The sequence below is a fragment of the Dipteris shenzhenensis genome, chromosome 3, assembly GCF_047967505.1.
Source record: "Dipteris shenzhenensis isolate YYH24624 ecotype China chromosome 3, Dip_SZ_1.0, whole genome shotgun sequence".
Lineage (NCBI taxonomy): Eukaryota > Viridiplantae > Streptophyta > Polypodiopsida > Gleicheniales > Dipteridaceae > Dipteris > Dipteris shenzhenensis.
In genome coordinates, this window is record NC_141598.1 from 46,473,551 (window position 1) to 46,493,568 (window position 20,018).

Below are 20,018 nucleotides of genomic sequence, written 5' to 3' on the forward strand. Positions count from 1 at the left end.
CTAGCCTAGCATGCCTCCTATCTAGCTCCATCATGTGGTATCAGAGCCATGTTCCTAGCCATCCTCCCTCCTTCCTTCATTTCTTCCTTTCTTCCTAGCTCAACCTGAGGTTGAGGGAGGCCCACAAATGGAAGCTTTCCTCCTCCTCCAACGAATAGCTAGCCCTTATTCTTAGCTTCTCCACTACTATAGTTTTGGCTGTTTACTCTACTCTACTACCTCAATTGAAAGCTTCTTGCTGAGGCAGATTGACACGCAGTTTTTGGAGACTTGCGGACAGTGTGACAAAGATATCCAATGATACACACCGAATCTTGCTCTGGGATCTAAAGGAAAGTTGTAGATGACATTCAGCTCTACATTTTTCGTTCTTGTTTTGTCGCAATCCAAGGTCCGTATCAACAGATACATCACCTGTAAGAAATGGCAAAAAATATGATGCTGCCCGTAATCTGCTGCCTATGCCTCAGATCTTCTGGCCCCTTTTTCGCTCCAGCATGCTGCTAATTCCGCCTCAGATGTCAGCCCTTTGCCGCTCCAGCTGCTCATGCTCTAACTGCCCGCTATTCTGCTCCACCTAACATCACATTCTTTCCACCTTGGAGCTGTCGCTTGCTGAGCATCATAATGACTTCTCTTACTTCCTGCCTCATTGCTCGTGGAAAAGTTCAAAGGGGAGGGATTTCCTACTTGGCAAGCAAGGATGCAACTTCTTCTTATGCGCAGAGTCTGGGACGTTGTTGAGGAAGACTATGAGGCCATGCTTGATCAGCCACAACACAAGATATGGAAGCAGCAAAATGCTAAGGCCATTGCTATCATTGGTCTATGCTTGGCTGACTCACTTGTTCAGCATGTGGACTTCAAGAAAACTGCTAAGGATCCTTTTCGGTAACAAAATTACAAACTCCAAAGTGTTTTTGAAATTACAATTTTACAAATTGCAAATGGAGGTGCAAATGGAGGATAATGATGAGTTCCATGATCGTTTAGCCAAGTTGCAATCGCTTGTGCAACAACTATCTAGTTTAAAATGTCCACCAGATGATGAGGACAAAATGGCGGTTCTCATGAAAAGTATGGAAGGGGTCTCTCGTTTTGATAACACCCTTGGAAGTTCTTCGCCTTGCAACGACCACCTTTGATGACATGGTGGCTCTTCTCCTTGAGAAGGATCGCCGTAAACAAGGACACAACTGCAATAAAAAGACTCAATGAAGACCAGACACTTCTTTTGAAAGGCAAAAGCAAGTTCAAAACCTTCAAATGTACTTACTACAAAAAGCTTGGCCATTTGGAAGATCATTGCTTTCAAAAGCAAGCAAAGCAACAATCAAAGAAGCATGCCCACTTGGTGCAGGATGCCAGCAATGAGGACGACACTCCGGAACAAGCACTTACCACTGAAATCCGCAATCTATCTCTCCCTCTAAAGGTACACGAGGATGATGAGTATATTTTTTGAGATTGATGTATTTGGGTACTCTGCCCTGGGTTGTTTCCCAATATTGAAATAATGATGTGTGTTGGGTCAATAAAGGTTATGTGCCTTGGATAGTCCTCCTAAAATGATGTATTGCTTTTCATATCTATGGTGTGTGGCTCCATGTCTCTAAGTAGTCCCCGGAGCCAGGAGGGGGATGTACTGTGGGAGCTATGTATTGGCATTGATAGAGTCTCCAGGATGTTGGTGTATTGCCTAGACCTATGAGTTGGTCATGTAGCCATGCTAAGACATGAGCCTTTGAGCATGTTGAGTCTCAAGCCATGAGAGTGCTTGGATCACCCTCTGAACACGCTTAGACTTTAGCCTCTAAATTACATAGGGTACACAGATTAGTAGTCCTGTTATTGTCATGTTCCTTTCTTGGTTCCATTCCAGTAGTCCCTCACCTTTCTTCCATGGGGAGGTATGAGGAAATGGAGTCAATTTGAGTGACTTCTAGTGTGTTTTATTGAGTCCTAAAGTAAGTTCTAGACTATTTTATATCTAGGAGTGCCACATGTCATATTGGGAGTTATCCCATATACATTTGGTACTCTGTGTGTGCCTATCCTATAAAGGCATTATACTTTCACTTGTCAAATCAATCAAGCCTCAAGCCTCTTTGGTTATGTAAGTACTTTCCTTTGGTTGTTCATTTCTTTCTAAGCATTTCATTTTCTTTCCATTTCCATTTCATTATGCTTGCTATCTCGCCTAGCCTAGCATGCCTCCTATCTAGTTCCATCACAGGCTAAGCACCAGCAGTGTTCCATTAATGATTTCTTTCCTCCACAGCACCAACCCTCACTAGATCCACAACCACTCATTTCATCTACCTCAACTAACTGGTGAAGTTGGTCCCACAGACACCATAACAGGTCAGATGCTTTCATAGGGACAGGAGATATGGGTATTCACCCCGAAGTGGTTGGTGCGGCTTTGTTGGCCGTAGCCACCAGAGGTTCCCCAGTAGGATACTCTGGCAAAAGCTTTCTCAACCCCTTACGATACCTACACTTGGAGGCATCATGTCCATGAATTTCACAAAATGTGCAAAAGGAGGTCAAAGTGGGTACCTTACGCTTCGCGGGACATTCCCAGTGATGATGGCAGAACCCTTGCACTCGTTGCACCAGAGAACACTTCTTATCTGAGCTTCAAAAGGTGATGGCCCATCACCCTTGTTCTATCTTTCAGACCTTCTTTGATTTCTTCTTGAGTTGCTGCCATGCAGCTGAGCCCTCCTCTCTTGGAAGATGGGTGGTCCAAGTGTGTGATGAGGCAAAACTTAACTGAGACCATTCCATCTTCACTCCTTCCCTCAGGAAGTCTTGTAGTGAGGCATGCTCAGGGAGTTTGTCAACTAGCCTTATATCAATGGTGGTAGGTAATGCTTTCAAAAACCACCCCTTCATGACAACATCATTAGGTGGCACGGACATCTTCAAGGCCAAGGATCCTCATCCTTGTGTATATTTTAGAGATACTTCCACCAAGCTTCATGGTGTCAGTGGACAACTCCTGGACAATCATATGTTCGAACTTCTCGTCCGTAAGAATTCCTCCCTTAGGTCTGTCCAAGTCTAGAAAGGGTTAAAGAGAAATCAACTATACCATATATCAGCTGCATCCTCCAATGATGACGAAAATATGTGTAGGAAATGCTCGTTCTCCACATCTTTAGCGTTACATGCCATGAGAAATTTGCTCACATGAGCTTCCGCATCCTCATGGAGGTGGCCTTTGAACTTTTGAGTCTTTACATGGAACTTGTGGAATAACTCAAGAAGTCTGGCTTTCTTTGCGGGTTTGAGAACCACCATACCCACCCTGGAGGCTGAAGCAAGTGCAAGAGTTGGGCCTCCCGATGGAGCAATACTAAAAGTGGGTGTCACGGAGAAATACATTGGAGAGGCTAATGAGGCAACACCTCCTACAGAGGACCACAATGGTGAAGTCATTTCTGATGTAGGAATAGAGGGAATAGATGGTACTGCATGTACTACAGGCACTACCGTTGCGAAAGTAGATGGTGAGGATATAGGAAATGCGGAGGTCAATGATGATGTGAGGGCAGTTGGGAAAGAGAAAGATGGAGTCGAAGCCATGTATGATGGATAAGTAATAGGAATAGGTAGAGATAATGGAAATAGAAGCCTAGCTGGTCGGGACATGATCGGAGCAAAATGAGAACCCACAGGTGTCATGGATATAGAAACTAGACTTGACGGATCGATGTTATGCATAACAGATGAAATAGATGTCGAGTTTCGTACTAAGTAGTCACTACTACTGTCGAAATGAATGTTGATGAAGACATCATTGGCAAGAGGAGAAGAGGGGTTGTCTTGACCTTGATGAGCTCCTTAGGAGCCTTCATCCTTTGTACTTTCCTCTTTCACCCACTCTCCGCTTTGTACTTCTTCTTCTTTGGAGTCCCAATCTGACCACCAAGGATCTTGTTAGTCTAGATCAATGAGAGTTTCAATGAAGTTACTTGCTCTGGCTACTACTCCAAGGAATTCACTTTGTGCTCACCCTGAGGACTTCGTGGACTTCCATCTCATGTAATGCTTCTTGTATCAAGTTTGGACTGTCGGAAGTCTTCTCTCCACTCTCCTTAAGTACCTCCTAGTTCTCTCTCTAGCTCCTTCAAGGGTTTGAGAATTACTAGGCATAAGACCTCTCTCTCTAGGACCCTAGAATACCAATTCACTCTTGCCACTGCACCAACAGTGTCCCACCATGATCGCCATAGACTGTCTAAGGGGACGTCTGATCTCTTCCGGAGGCCTAAGGCCACTGGTGTGAGGTGCAAGAGTGTGTGACACAGGTAGTAAAGAGTGTGGAGAGGAGACTACAGATGCTTAGTGATGGTGGAAGCATCTATACTATCATGAAGGTGCTAGTACAATGTGTAGGAGTACCGGATGGACAATCGTGCAAATGTTGTGCAAGTGCTGAACAGAGGAGTGAAGAATTCTTGGAAGGGTGGTAAATCAAGAAGGAGAACACAGAAGCGGGCACAGTCACAAGAGCCAACCTTCCACGTAAATGAGACGGAACTTGAGTCACATTTCTCAAGATGGCATACGAACTGAACCAGATAAGACCAAAGCTATATAGTAGACGTCTAAGCCTTAGAATCTAACTCAATTGCATTCTTTTGTGGGGTTTATCAGTTTCTATTAACGGTTTATCAAAGACTTTGGCAAGATTGCAGCTCCTTTGTATGAGTTGACAAAGAAAGATGCCAAGTTTGAGTGGAATGCAGACTGTGGTTTTCCATGAATTGAAGAACCAAGCAATGGCTACTCTATTCTAAAGCAACCAAGGTGGGATGTCTTCCATGTGCATGTAGATGCTTCTGGATATGCCTTAGGGATTATTTTGGCTTAGCCGAATGGTCGATTAGATTATCCAGTATATTATGCTATTCGATTGCTAGCACCTACCGAGTCCAATCATAGTACTACCGAGCGAGAAGCTTTGGGAATGATATTCAGTGTGCAGAAACTAAGGCATTATTTACTCGATAATCCTTTTTTCTTCTATGTGGACCATCAAGCATTGCTCTATCTTATCAACGAGACTGTAATTCAAGGACGTCTTGTTCGTTGGATGCTTCTTCTTCATGAGTTTAATTTAAAAATCATTCATAAACCCGAGAAACGCCATGTTGGAGCTGACTGCTTGTCCAGGCTACCTGCACCCGAGGATACACAAGAAGTCAATACAGAGTTACAGGATGTTGAACTCTTTGCAGTGGACAAACATATGCCGAGCTAATGGATTATTTATCTAAAGGTATGTTTCCTGATACAATGCTTCGGGATAAGCGCAGACAACTAGCCTTGAAGGCTAGGAAGTACACTTTGATTGGTGGACATCTGTATCATCAGTGTGCAAATGGAGTTCTTCACAGATAGGTTATGCCACACGAGTGGGCAATTGTGTTGCAGGAAGCTCACTCGGGTCCATCAGGAGGACATTTCCAAGGGGAGTTAATCGCTAGAAAAGTCTTGTAGGCAGGCTTGTGGTGGGAGTCCTTTTTTAAAGATGCTCAAACTAAGTGTGTGCATTGCTAATCTGTCAATGCACTGGACGGTTATTAGCTAATCAGTCTATGCCATTACAACCTACTCGTCCATCGGAAGCCTTAGAGATGGGGTTTGTTGGTACTTTCAAGTCAGCCAGGTTTACACAGCATAAAGACTATGTTGCTAAGTGGGCAAAAGCTAAGGCACTCTGAGACAACTCGGCTCGGCACTGCTAAGTTTATTTTTTAGAATATCATCTGCAGATATGGATGCCCTTTGTAGCTTGTCAGTGATGTGGTATAGTCCCTGAAGACTGAATTCAAAATCATGCATACAATTTCCACCACTTACTATTCTCATGGAAATGAGGAAGCTACGTCAACAAACAAAACACTTAAGCTCATCCTCACTAAGACAGTGCAATCGGCTAAGGGTGAATGGGATACTAAACTTCATCCTACTCTGTGGACCTATAGGACTGCTTACAAGGTCACTACCAACCTTACACCCTTTTGTATGGCCCTTGGCTTGGAAGCAATTCTTCCCTTAGAATTTATTGTTCTGAGTCTTCGAATTGCTACCAAGCATCACTTGGATGAGTCGGAAGTAATCAAGGGACCATTGCATCAGCTAAGCCACCTGGTCACAGTTGGTGATATAGCGCAGGAGAAAAACATGGAATGATAGACACATTGTGCCTAAGCATTTGAAGAAGGGTAAGCTTGTATTACTCTAGAATGCTAAGTTGGGCCCTCTCAAAATGAATTTTAAATTGGGATGGAATGGTCCCTACAGGTTAGCTAGAGTCTTTCCCAATGGGACAGTTCAATTGGAAGACTTAAAGGGAATGTGTTCTCCGAGTTGTACAATGGGAGATAAGTGAAGCCACATCGAGCAACGAGTTCCTCGGATAGACAGGACTCGGATGCAGACCACTTAGTTGCCTTGGTGAATTTCACAAAAACTAGAGTGTCGGTTAGTTGTTTAGTGATAGTAGAAGAGATGCATCGTATGCCACCACGTGGCAATCTTAACGTTGTGGGCACATTAATGCAAAATCATCATACTAAAGAATGGGATACTCATGCAGCCATTGATCTAGCAAGATGTCCAGTTGTAGATTCTGTTCGGCTATATTGGGTTAGGGACTCCAATTATCGTCTTCATTTGCATTCTCAGTTTTTACTTTCCCAATGGGACAGTTCAACTAGAAGATTGGCAAGGACATCTGTTCTCCGAGTTGTACAATGGGCCAGTTAGCTGTTTAGTGATAGTAGAAGCGATGCATTGTATGCCACGTGGTGGCAGTCTTAACATTGTGGGCACATTAATGCAAAATCATCATACTAAAGAAAGGGATACTCCTACAGCCATTGATCTGACGGGACGTCCAATTGTAGATACTGTTTGGCTACATTGGGTTAGGGACTTCGGTTATCGTCTTCATTTGCATTCTATGTTTTCTACTTCTTTCACATCTTCGTCGTCATCGAACGTGCTGATCACCAGAGGAGGAGGAGAACTTCGTCTTGTGTGTCGCCTTCACACCCTATTGAGAACTTCAACAAACGACGTCCTCACAAGAATCCTACATGCCAACCGACTAATGAAGTTCGCAAGTCTGCCATGGAAAGAGTCGTCCTTTGTTTCCATTGCGCTCGATTATTTTTTGTGTTGTCCAGCCTTCCCTTCCGTGATCCTCTAGTATTTGTGATTATGGAGGAGAGGAGAGAACGTGCTGATCACCAGAGAAGGAGAACTTCGTCTCGTGTGTCGCCTTCACACCCTATTGAGAACTTCAACAAATGACGTCCTCACAAGAATCCTACAGGCCAACCGACTAATGAAGTTCGCAAGTTTGCCATGGAAAGAGGTATGGGACAAGGCGTTGGTAGAAGAAATCCCGGACTCCTACGATGAGGAGGACCACAGCGTCATCATTAACGACACTCACGTCCGGCTCAGTTCAGGGTTTTTGAAGAAGGCCTTCAAGCTTAAGCTGCAACCCTAGAAAGCTTGTTGATGCCAAACGGTGCGACGTCTATTTTGAAGGTGATAGCTATTCATCTTCCCAAGGTTACCTCATCAGCAAAATAGTCGATGAGAGCCTAAGGACAACGTGCAAGTTCTTTGTCCAAGTTCATCGGATTGAAGAAGAGTGTGGGCTATGTCCCATGGCAGTATGGGGCGCGGCTACTAACGGCGTTGAGGATCAATTGCCTGTGGATTGGTTCACTATCTTTGAGAAGGCATTCGAATCCCACGGTACACAAAGGCCAGATGCATTGCGAGCTTGGCCCACACCTGTGCATGCTGCAACACCATCTCATGACGGGGCGGGTGCCATGGCCAAACGTATTGTCATGACCAGGGGGAGTAGGTCATCAGGGGGCCAAAACCATGAACACCCTGAAGGGGGTGAACAAGGCAACAAGGACATGGAAGCACAGGAGCAAGAACAAGAGGGCAACGGCCAATAGAAGCCAAGCAACAAGGAAGACAGGGAGTAGGACAAAGGTGCCAAGGAAAAAGTACAAGAGGACAAAGGTGCCGAGTAGAAGGCACATGAGCAGGAGCAATTGGATAAGGGTACCAGGGAGGCACAAGACAAGACGCTAGAGGGGGACATCAATGAAGGCATCTCCAAGCAACAGAACCAGGATAACCTGGAGGAGAACAACGATAAGGGCATCTCCAAGGGGACGAAAGAAGGAAATACGGAGGGGAATAGTAAGAAGGGCACGTTGAGAATGGGGGGCAAGAATTTGCTACGGGGTCAGAAGGCATTGGAACACCGGAGCAGCGGGAAGATGAGGCCGTACCAAAGGAGCAAAGGAAGGCTGGAGCGCACAAAGGCAATGCCGAGCCCTCACAGAAGGCGAGCGCCAAATTGAGCAGCAAAGGGGTGATAACCACCATCATTGGCTTGCCCTTACCTCCCTTGCCTCTATAGAGCGTGCCCCGTGCCGAGCCATTTTCCTTGGACCCAATGCTTACTCAAGACGATCACCAGGATTGGACTACCACCAAGAGCAAGTGGCAAGTTCTTAGGGAAAATATGGTGCACGCGGCCCAGGCCTTAGATTTTTTGGCCAACCACAGGATCCCTCCCCAGCTACTCGAGCATAACCATTTTCTTCAGACGCAGTACCGTGAGGAGTTGACCTGGTTCTTCAAGGAGCGGACAGCAGGTCTGGACAGCAGGTCTGAGACTAGCCGAGGCTGACTTGGCTCTGCAGAGTGTAAGTCTCTCCAAGAGCAGCTGGACAACAAAAACAAAGTCTACAATGTGGTCCAGAACTATTCCCAGCTGTAGCACACTTATGTCGAGCTCAAGACAGACTTTGGCAACCTACAATGTGAAGTAGACAGACTTAAAGCACTCGTTGCCAACTCTAAGAGCAAGGTCGTTGTCATGTTGGCGAAGAATATCCAGAACCAGTATGCACTAAAGAGCATGCAACAAAAGATCGACCCCAAGAAACACCAGCCACCTCGGACTCAGATAGAGGTGCTTGAAAGGAGAATGCCTGACTACCACAAGCTGCTGCTAAGAATGAGGAACTCAAGGAGAAGAATGGTCTTCGAGGAGCAGACATCAGGTTTGAAACTGGCCGAGGTTGACTTGGCTGTGGAGTGTAAGTATCTCCAAGAGCACTCATGTCGAGCTCAAGATAGACTTTGGCAACATGCAATGTGAAGTAGACAGACTTAAAGCGCTCATTGCGAAGTCTAGGAGCGAGGTTGTTACCACATTGGCAAAGAATATCCAGTACCATCATGCACTAAAGAGCATGCAACAAAAGATCGACGACCCCAAGCAACACCAGCCCGTACATTTTGTGCAATAAACAAGTGACATGTAGTGGGTCTGGGCATAGAGGACATGTCAGGTGGTGCCTGATAAGGTGAACCTAAAGGTATCATGGTGCCTGGATGAAGTTGCCCTTGCTAAGATGGAGAAAATTCTCTTTTTAGTAGGATATCTTTGTCGCATGTGAGTCTCTCATTGTGTCAAGTGCAAGAAAGAGGCATCTAGTGAATACTGCTATGGCAAGACATGGTCGAAAGGCATGCATATGAGAAACATGAGGTTGAAGATGTGGTCTAATGTGGATCAATCTTGTCTAAAGACTACCTGATCGGTTGCTCACATGCATGTGCACTCAACATACTCACTAATATGTATCTCAAGAGCTGACCCATATACCTTGGCCATCAAGCAGCCAATGATAATGGTCCAAAAGTTGCATGAGTCTATAGGATATCATGGGACATGGTGATCTCCTTTTTAGAGAGAGTTCCATCCAAAAGTCATTGGAATTACTACTACAGGTATGCTTAGGAGTTCTTGCTCGTGATAGGCAAGGAACTATCATTTCTTGTGCTACATTGAGCATCAATACCCCATGCCAATAAGTTCTCTGTGGAGGCGTCCTTGTTTGATCTCAGAGTGTCAGTGTTGCCTAAGTGCTTTGCCTACTCATCATAGCAACCATGTTAGGGGGCATACCATTCGAGTGGCTCTCCCATGGATCTGGCTATGTTGGGAAGAAGTGTTGTGTGGTGAATTGGATTGTAGTGAAGAGGGCATGCTTTCACATCTATGGATGGCTGGCTTTCTATATGCTCTAGGGGAGTGGAGAGGTAGCTACTAGAAATGTGATCTAGAAGGTGATCAAACTAGTATTGGTAGTATGTTGTTGAGGTGGTTGTAGCAGTGTTGTGTATGGGTTGGGGTACTGCCAGGACAAAGGATAGGTGTGAGTGGTGTGCTCTTGGCATGAGAGGCATACGACTTTGTGAGGTAAAGGTAGGAGATCCCATGACATAGTCCACTACACTGGGGCTGCCTCCATATGTGGAGCATGTATATGTCTCTGATACTTGTAGAGTCTGATATATATGATAATCTCATGGGAGCAGAGGACTAGCCCCTAACACTGCTGAGGCAGCCTTGAGAGAATCAAAACCACCTTGAAAAAGCCTCTTCCCAGGAGACAAAAGCCGATTAAAAGGTCTGAGGGAGGGCTGCCACCAACCAATCTCTAGCCTGAGTCTTGTGGAAGGATGGGAACCATGAATGCATGCAAAGAAAGTGGTTTCACTCTCTACTTCTACATCAATCATGAGCTGCTTCAACTCATCATCAGAGAAAATACATGTTCTCATGGCTGATGTACGGGTGGGAGGATGATTGGCTGATGATGAAGCCATCGGTTGCCAATCCGATGACTTGATACCTGTTAGAAATTTTCTGTTGCCTACAAAAGATCCAAGGTAAGTAAGGTCAGGGAAAGATACCCTAAGAAGGGAGAAACCTATGGGAAGGGATCTAGGGGGGGCTCTAATGCTAGAGGAGAACTAGAGGGAGAAAGGGTGGGTTGGGAGTGTACGGGCAGAAGGAAGGGGGGCACGATTGTATGGGCAGGCTGAGAGGAGGAAGTGCAGTTGTATGATTTTCTGTACAGCTTTGCAATGTCCATACAGTTCTGTACAAAGGGAAGGTGCAGCGAGGTGAGGTGCAGAAGAGAGGTACGGAAGGGGTGACTACATGGGGCTATACAATTTTGTACGAGCTACCGTGTGGCAGCTATACAATCTGTACAACTGGGTGGCAGTGAGGCAGGCTGAAGGGGGCAGGCAGGCTGAGAGGGGGCGGTCTGAGGGGGAGAAATAGTAGGCAACAGGGACGGAGAGCAGCTCTATGATGAGGGAAAGCAGCAGATTAATTTCAATTCAAACACTTTAAAAAAGGTTTTCTCTTTCTCCATAGCTTAACAATCATAAATTGGAGCACTAAAAAACTTTGCATCAATCAACCTAATACTACTTTTCTTTAAATTTGGATAATTTGTAAAGAATGCATTAACTTTAGGGTTTTACATGATCATACATCATGAAGTTACCTTTGTATATGACATCCTCTCTTGCTTTTGTATTTAGATGGATTACTTTACGATAACAAAAGTCTGCAAGCTGCATGATCAGTTTATTATAGAATGAAAGCTTTTCTTTTTTTTTTTTTCCATGAAAAAGACTTCTATTAAGTAAGAACAAAAACCCGCGAGAGCAAACTCAAAGCGGAATACATCATGAAATCATGAGGATAATAAAAAACCCCTCAGAGTGAGGTGGAAAGAAACCAAGGCTCAGGCTGAAAGTGCCATCTCAACCCTGTAGTAGATTCAGAGAAGAAAGGAGAATCCTTCCATTCCCTGAAGAAAGAAGCCCTCCTAGCTGAGGCTGCACGGGAGTCCCCCTGCATACCCGTCCATACGGCCATCAGAGTGTGTACGATGTCTGTCCAGATACTAGCCAATGCGTGTGCGAGGGATGAACCTGAGTACCCTCCATAGCCTCTGTGCATCTGGCTCTCCAGATATGCCAGGCTACTATGCTCGCTATAATCTCCCAAGAAGTATCCACAGAGGCATGTACAGCTGTAAAAGGACGGTGTGGAACCACATCCAACGAGTAGAACTCAACCCGATGACGTCGAACCGAAATGGCCCGAGAGGAGTCAAGTCCCTCATAGAAAACCTGAGGTCCTGTAAGAGAAAGCCAAGCCACCGAGCCCCAAGTCATAAAAAGTGGGGAATGGGCAAAGTGACTGAAGATCCTGGCTATCCCCATCCAAATCAATCTCGCCTGTCTGCAATCCCATAAGCAATGCTGAATAGACTCCGAAGCAGAAAGGCAACGAGGGCAAGTAGGGTCGGCTCCGAATCTGGACCTCCAAAGGTTCACTGCAATCCCTCCATGAATAGAAAGCCAAAAGAAGATAGTGATGTTTCTATTCCTGTGGGATTTCCAGAGCCTCCTCCAGAAGTACCTCTGCTGATCCGCAGTAATACCAAAAGTCTCCCAATGAGGAACTCTGGAGGGTCTCCAGCCTCTACTACTGAGCTGAAATCTCCTGGCATTACTGACCGTGTAACGAAAGAAGGGGATGGTCTTCTCTCGATGCCCCGCGTCAATCCACTCCCACTCTCCGGGGTCCCACTGTAAATACCTGATGGGAACTCCTCCATAGAGCCAAAGTCTCCAAGACCCGGTGTAGAGTAACTGGGGGTCAGGGTCTAAGAACCACTCTGAATGTGATCCCTGCATCAAAAGGCCTACGACCCTGATAGGCTGAAAAGCAGACTCAAGCAAGATATCATCTGTAGATCTGAGCAATCTGCCACCATCCTGGACACTGAAAACCAAAGCATCCTCCTGTGCATCTCGGAAGGCTAAGACCTGAAGTGGAACCCCGCCTCTCGAGAAAGTACCTGCCCAAGTGGAGGAAGTGAGAGGCATATCATCTGTGTCTATCCAAGCCTCTGGAAGGGCTGTCTCAATCTGCAAGATCCTCCCTGCACTCCCTCTGAGATGTCCTGTCAACCTTGACTTGGTTTCCTCTGGAAGCCTACGGAAAGCTTTCCAAGATCCCAAAGAAGAAGCAGGTCCCCTCTCCCACTTGGCCCACTGCATGTAGAGTGAGGCACCCAGTGGTCTGCCACGATCATCTAAAATACTGTCGTTCCACATGATGGGCTGCCTATCAATCTCTTCCCGGGAGGAAGGAGGAATCCTCCGAAGAGAGCTTCTGAAACTAGCCCAAGCTTTCAGAATGGCAACCATGAGAGGGGATGAAGGTGATCTGAGGTGTGCTGAGGTGAAGATCCATCTAACACTGCTCATCCAGTCTCCTCCTGAGGAAGGTGTGCACCTCTGTATGCTGCTGATAAGAAAGTCCTTCCACGGTTCCTGTCCTGGCATAAGTCCTCGCACCACTATCTTGCAAAGTAAAGCTCTGCACTGTAAATCTGGATCAATAATATTGAGACCCCCATCCTGTGTAGGGAGGATGAGGGTCTCCCAAGCCACTCTGGCTAAGGCATCTGCTGTGCTATCAAGCCCACTCCAGAGAAAGTTCCTGATCGGTCTTCTGAGCTGAATGACGCAGTCCCTAGAACGGCACCAACATGAACAAATAAACCAGGCAGTGGCCAAGAGGACCTGGTTGACCACCATAACTCTAGAGGCAAGATCCAGCTTGGCTGAGCTCCAAAAGAGAAGCTTCCTTCTGATGCTCTCCAACACGGGAGCAAACTGCTGCGTGGTAGAAATACCCAAGCCGACCTGGCAGCCCAAATACCTGATAGGCACACCCCTCTGAACCCAAGTGAAGCCTATGTCAAGCCCCCAAACTGGAGTGTCCTCATCACTGATCCAAAAGCCATTGGATTTATGCCAATTTATCTGCGCCCCTGCCGCCAAGCAAAATAAATCCAATGCTGTCCTGAAAGAAGTCAATGTCTGTGGAGAGGCAACCAAATAAATCGCTGTGTCATCAGCCAACTCACTGTCAAGCAACTCCTCTTCTCTTCTGATGGGAAGTCTCAGCCCAAAGATGTCAGCCGAAGCTATGAGCATCTAAGCTTTTCTTTTTTGATATCATAATACAAGTATGTCTGAAATGAAATTTGCATTGATCTATAGATCACAATGCCAAAAGACAGACATCAAGGGATCGAATAACTCACATCAACAAATGGCATGCACAATATGTGCATGTAGTGTATTAAACAACAATGCATCATATGCAAACATATGTATCATTAAATCCAAAACTTTATCACACTAAGGATGGTTTTGGTGTACCCACTATATGTGTTAACCTGTTTGGAAATCATAAGTACATGCCCTAATTTTGAGTTATTTATTATCCATTAGGATTTCATTTTTACTAGCTTGTTCCTAGATTTAGCAATATAATTTTACTCTATGGGAAAAGGTTCAGCAAAGTCGTACATTAGAATGTGAGGATATGAGGATGATAACATCCTACGTATAACAATATTTGTATCATCAGGTCGGCAAGCAGTGACATTTCACCTCCAAGACCGTCAACAAGGTTGTTACCTCATCAATATGGAACCAAAAAAGTGTCAGTGGGAGGAGGCATCCCTGCTTCACTCCCATTGTGCTCTTAGTCCAGACAGGCTGGAACCGGCCTCTAATCACTCACAGCGGGTAGTGGAACTAAACCTTTAATCACTTCAGCACTTATTTACGCTCACAAAGCATATATCACAACCATTAACCATTGCATGATCACCATTTGGCATTTACCCATTTGTTCACAAACAAAACCAATGAAAAAGGGATGGAGGCTAGAATGTCCCTGCTCAACAGACATAGACAAGTGCACCCGATTGGCCCCAAACACCGTGGTGCCCCTTTCGGTATTTCTTTATATTTCACAGTGAAATGATTACAAGTTGCATCTGGGAGACCTTCCCTGCAACTGAGCACGCAGCCCCAATTCACTAAGCCTTCGCAAGGCTTTCAAGCATAGAACACCATCACATAAGTGCACTTAACCCATAGGCTCAACCCAAAGGCATTCTCTTTTCCGAGTGCAATTCCATTGGCTGTCTAGATGCAATCACACTGCACCCCAGCTGCACTCCCTTTGAGTGGTTTCCAGATGGCGAGACCTTCCCTGCAACTGAGCACGCAGCCCCAATTCACTAAGCCTTCGCAAGGCTTTCAAGCATAGAACACCATCACATAAGTGCACTTAACCCATAGGCTCAACCCAAAGGCATTCTCTTTTCCGAGTGCAATTCCATTGGCTGTCTTGATGCAATCACACTGCACCCCAGCTGCACTCTCTTTGAGTGGTTTCCAGATGGCATTCACAAAGCTTTTCAAAGCTCCAAAATAAAATCAGCAAAGTACCCAACCAAAGAATGACTCATGTAGCACTGCCTGGGCACCTGTGAGCCAAGAAAGAGGCGGCACACAAGGCCAACCAATAGCTTATGGCAAAAAGAAATTGCAGTAGCAAAATCACAACTCACCAAGCCCTGAAAACTCGAACCAAGTCCTCAATCGCCAAGAGGACATAGTAGCCAATGCCCAATTGCATTCTCAGCCAAAGAGGAGTGCAAAGGCATGAAGAAAGAGCATTTACAAGAGCCGACCAGCAAGAATTCCACTGAAAAATGCAAAAAGAAGCACTTCTGTCGCGAAGAAATGGGAGTTCTTGGGCTCAAAAGAAGCGTGCTTCAGAGAGGAATGCATTGAGAAGGTTCTGGAGAAGTTTCATCGCCGGAAAGTCCTCCAAAACTGAGAAAAACCAGTCAACCAGCGCGTGGGACCACTCGAAATTCAACAGAAAGCTGTAGCTTTGCAAGAGGAGAGGCCCAGGAGGCGGTAGAAGCAAAAAGGTCCAGAAAAAGCCACTTTTGCAAATTCGACCAGCAAAAGAAGTGCTCAGCTCTGCTGCCACACCCTCTCCCTTTCCCCCTTCCTCTCCCCATCCCTGCGCTGCGCTGCCCCCCCCCCTCTCTCCTCCTCCTTCCTCCGCCACCCGCTTCCTCGTCACCACCTCTCCCCCCCCGCTTCCCCGTACCTCTCCATCCCTCCCTCTTCCCTCCCCCGCCTCCACTCCCCCCCCTCCTTCGTCTCTGCCATTTCCTTCTCTTTCCCCCGACTTTGGAGCGTTCACAGTTTGTCGGTGCGGTATGGCGGCCACAAGCCCGGAACCGGTGGCTCAGACGGACCCCCCCCTCCATCAGCCTACCGTGTAACACTGACAGAGCACCAGGTCTCCTTGGTGAAGCAGGCCGCCACGGACTTCTCCCAGGCATCCGTTTATGGGAGAGTCATTGGCTACTCCCCTTCACGAGCAGACATCAGGGACTGGTTGCAGTCCACCCTCTACCTTGAGGACAGCCACATTGAGGAGGTTGCACTCATGGGACGTGGTATCTTCTGGCTCAAGCTCTCCTCAGCACAGGCTGCGAGCGATATGGTCAAGCGATCCCCTACTTCTGTGGGTGGGAAGATCATCCTTATGGTGTTATGGTATAGGAGTTTCAGTGTAGCGGACTTCGATGCCCGCTTCCGCATTCATCGCCATCCAGTTACCCTCATTTTTCCAGGCCTCGCAACCGAGCTTCGCCCGATCATCAAGGACCTGGGGGCGCACTTTGGCTGGCCCATGCAGGACACCTACGTTGATGCGGCGGGAGCCCAAGGGGTGCCACGTGTCAAAGTGGCAGTCCTAGATCCGCAGAGTATCCCCTCGGAGTTCGAGATCGACACGGACACAGGTGTGGTGACGCAGCGCATTATGGTCACTGGTCGCCCAAATCAGTGTCTGAGATGCCATGGCTTCGAGCACCAGGCGCGCTCCTGCCCTCGCTTCACGAGGACAGAACCTCAAAAGGCCCCCACCCAGACAACTCAGGATCCCCCCCACCAGGCATCGACACCCCCTCCCGAAGGGGAAGGCTAGACTGAGGTCAAAAGAAAACGGAAAGGAAACAAAGCAGGACCAAAAACGCCTTCCCATCTACAGCAAGAGCCCCCCCCTGTGGTCACCAATCAGCAGCAGCCCGGTAAGGGGAAGGAGAAAGGGAAGGAGAAGATCAGCCAACCTCCCCCTCATCCTTCACCCCGCCCTCCTTCCCCTCCCCCCTCCTCCTCGATCCCCCGACCTCCACCCCCTCCAGGATCCCCCCCACCACCGATGGTTTCCGCTCCCCTCTCTTCCTAGAGCATGATCCAGAGGGAACCCCCCTCTCCGCCTGAGCCACCTGCAGCCCCGAAGCCAGCACAGACCTCCCCCGCGCCTATCCCTCCTGGCCCGGCGGAGGGGAGAGGTCTTTCCCCGCAGAAGGCCAGCACCCCTCTCTCTGGTTCGGACTCCTCATCCTCGTCCCCACACCCAAGGGCTGCTCCTAGAGCTCTACCTTTGGAGTTTTACCGAGCAGGACCTTGGGATTATCTGGATGCAACGGGTATTGGCTCCTTCCCTGCATGCCTAGACATCAGCATCTTCTTCCTCCGCAAGGGGGCGGAGGGTAAGGTGTCCGTCCTTACCCCCCACGATGGTCCTAGCTATTCCTTCACTATCACCAGTGACGGGAACGAGCAATGGACAAATGAAAATGTTTGGGAGACGATACGAGATCAGTCCCAGGAGCAGGTGCACGACTGGATCAGTAGCAGAGCAGCAGAGCTTCTTCAGCAGCAGTGGAAGGAGGGGGACGTTCGTCTCAGATGGCGCCACAGCGCCAAACGATTCTGCCTCTTGGTCATTATTCGGCCGCCTCTGGAGTGGGTCTACGCGGAAGGGCTCCGCCCGTGGAGGACCTCAGAGGTAGCGGGCTTCTACAGTATTTCCCTGGTAGAGGCGTCGAGCTGGTTAGAGAGAGCTTACCACCATGGGACGAAGGGCCTCTCCCCTCTGTTGAAGGTTTTAGAGGATGGGTCCGATGATCCGGCCTCTCCTTCGAAACCCTCACAGAAGCGCCTTCGTCTGCACACTGGACATCCTCCGACCACCTTGACATCGACCGCAAGCAGACATCTGTTTGTGGCCCACCTCCCCTCTTCATGAGTATACGCATTATCTCTTGGAACGTCAATGGGTTCCACTCATCAGGAACCTGTGGCCCCAGGAAGATGGTGCTCATACAGGAGCTCCAGCCAGCCTTGGTGGGAAGGGTAGATGTGCTCCTATTGCAGGAACACAAGCTTTCGGCTTCTCAGACCAGTATTTGTGGGAAGGTCCTCACAGAACGCTCCCACACCTATACTAGGAACCTTCGATTGGCGAGCAGGGGAGGAGCGGGGGTGTCTGTACCTCCATCGACGCTTCTCTAGTTCAGCATGTGTGTGGTTTTGGAACTCTGATCCCAAGACGTGCGCTTTGGGTGGGCTTGAATATTGAGGGATCCCGTATCGGCATCCTCAATATCTATGCCCCGACCGACCTCAGACGGAGAGCCGCTTTTTGGAGCTCTTTGACAGACTTGTTGCCAGAGATGGATTCTTGGATTGTAGGAGGGGACTTCAACAACCTTGAGACCCTAGAAGATCAGCAGGGACGGGGCCCAGAGTTCCTCGGTATAGCTCAGGCAGAGCAGGCAGATTGGGACTCCTTCCTGTTCGCAGTGGGAGGTCGGGACAGCTAGAGGGAGCCTTCCTTTCGCAGATGGACAAGGAGTCTGGACTTCTCTTGGGGTTACACGAGGGAGGGAGGCAGACTTCTGGAGCGGCTGGACCGTTTCTATGTCAGCGATTGGGCGCTTGGCAGAGGTGGAGAGTCAGGAGTGGTTCCAGGGATGACACTCTCAGACCATGCCCCAGTCATCCTAGTCCTGGACTCAGCCTCTCACTCCTCACCTCCACGCTCATGCCGGATCCCAGACTCCATCTACTCCAGAGCAGCGGTTCGCAGCAGGATAGTGGACCTGTGGGAGCAGGATTGGGACCCCATGGGGGATATGGCAGCACAGGTAGCTCAGGCGCTTGCCGAGTCTAGTCTCATCTGTCAGCATGAGGCGATTCAAGTCAGGCAGCAGTGGTGGGCAAAGGAGAGGGGTCTCAGACAAGATCTCGCCTCGATTCAGCGGACGCAGCAGTCTTCTCCAGGCTCTCTGAGGAGCTCAGACGGCAAGAGGTTCGGGCCCGAGCCATGCTAGAGGAGATCACCCAGCGACGCTCAGAGTTCTCGTTTCATGCTTCCAAGTCCTTCTGGGCTAGGAAAGGCGACAGGATGTGCAGAGAGTTCTTCAGCACTCACGGCCAGAGGTCAGCAGGGGAACAGCTCCAATCTCTTAGAGCGCAGGATGGTAGTGTCAGGACAGATCCAGACGAGGTCCGGGACTTGGCGACAGATTTCTACAGATCCCTGTTCCAGCAGAAGCCCCCAGACCCTCGTGGCCGCCTATGCAAGGAGGAGGTGTGGAGGTTTACACCGCTGCTCGTGCAGCCTAGCATGAGTGATTCCCTTCTCGCCCCTTTCACCGTGGCAGAGATGCAGGATGCGGTGAGCACTATTGATGGGCAGAAATGCCCAGGTGAGGATGGCCTCTCCAGAGCTTTCTCCACCACCTTTTGGGAGCAGGTCCACCGGCCCTTGCTCGCAGCCTTCTAGCATATCTTCTCCAGCGGACAGATGCCAGAGAGCCTTGCGACAGGCTTGATATGCCTCATCCCCAAAGGGGGGGAACGTCAGGAGATCAGACAGTGGCGCCCTATCACCCTCATCCCGACTACCTACAAAATCCTCGCCAAGATGATCAGTAGCCGCATCCGCCCCCTGCTACACGACTTGATCCATGACACCCAGACTGGTTTTGTCCAAGATCGCAGCATTTTGGACAACATCTTCACTTTCTCAGAGGCGATGGAGTGGGCCCAACACAGTGGCCAGCACCTTGCCATACTCCTTCTTGACTTTGAGAAGGCGTACGATAGGGTAGACTGGTCCTTTTTGGAAGGTACACTCTCTCGGTTCGGTTTCCTGGACGAGTGGATCAGAGGTATTGCTAGCCTCTACAGGTCGACCTCCAACCGGGTTATCATCAGCGGCAGGATGGGGGAGATTCTCACCCTCGAGCGTCCTACCTCTTCCTATTTTTGCGGAGGCCATGACCCACTTCCTACGAGCCCGTACCACTGGTCTTCGCGGGGTGCGT

General features: G+C 48.3%; 1 long non-coding RNA gene across 1 annotated transcript in view; it reads right to left on the reverse strand.

Annotated features, from left to right (window-relative positions):
- The window catches only part of LOC147903893 (uncharacterized), a 50,371-nt gene that overhangs the window by 16,385 nt on the left and 13,968 nt on the right, over window positions 1-20,018 (reverse strand). The window contains exon 2 of the long non-coding RNA XR_015540539.1: window positions 11,436-11,505. This is a non-coding gene — a long non-coding RNA (uncharacterized LOC147903893). The remainder of the gene's footprint in view (window positions 1-11,435; window positions 11,506-20,018) is intronic.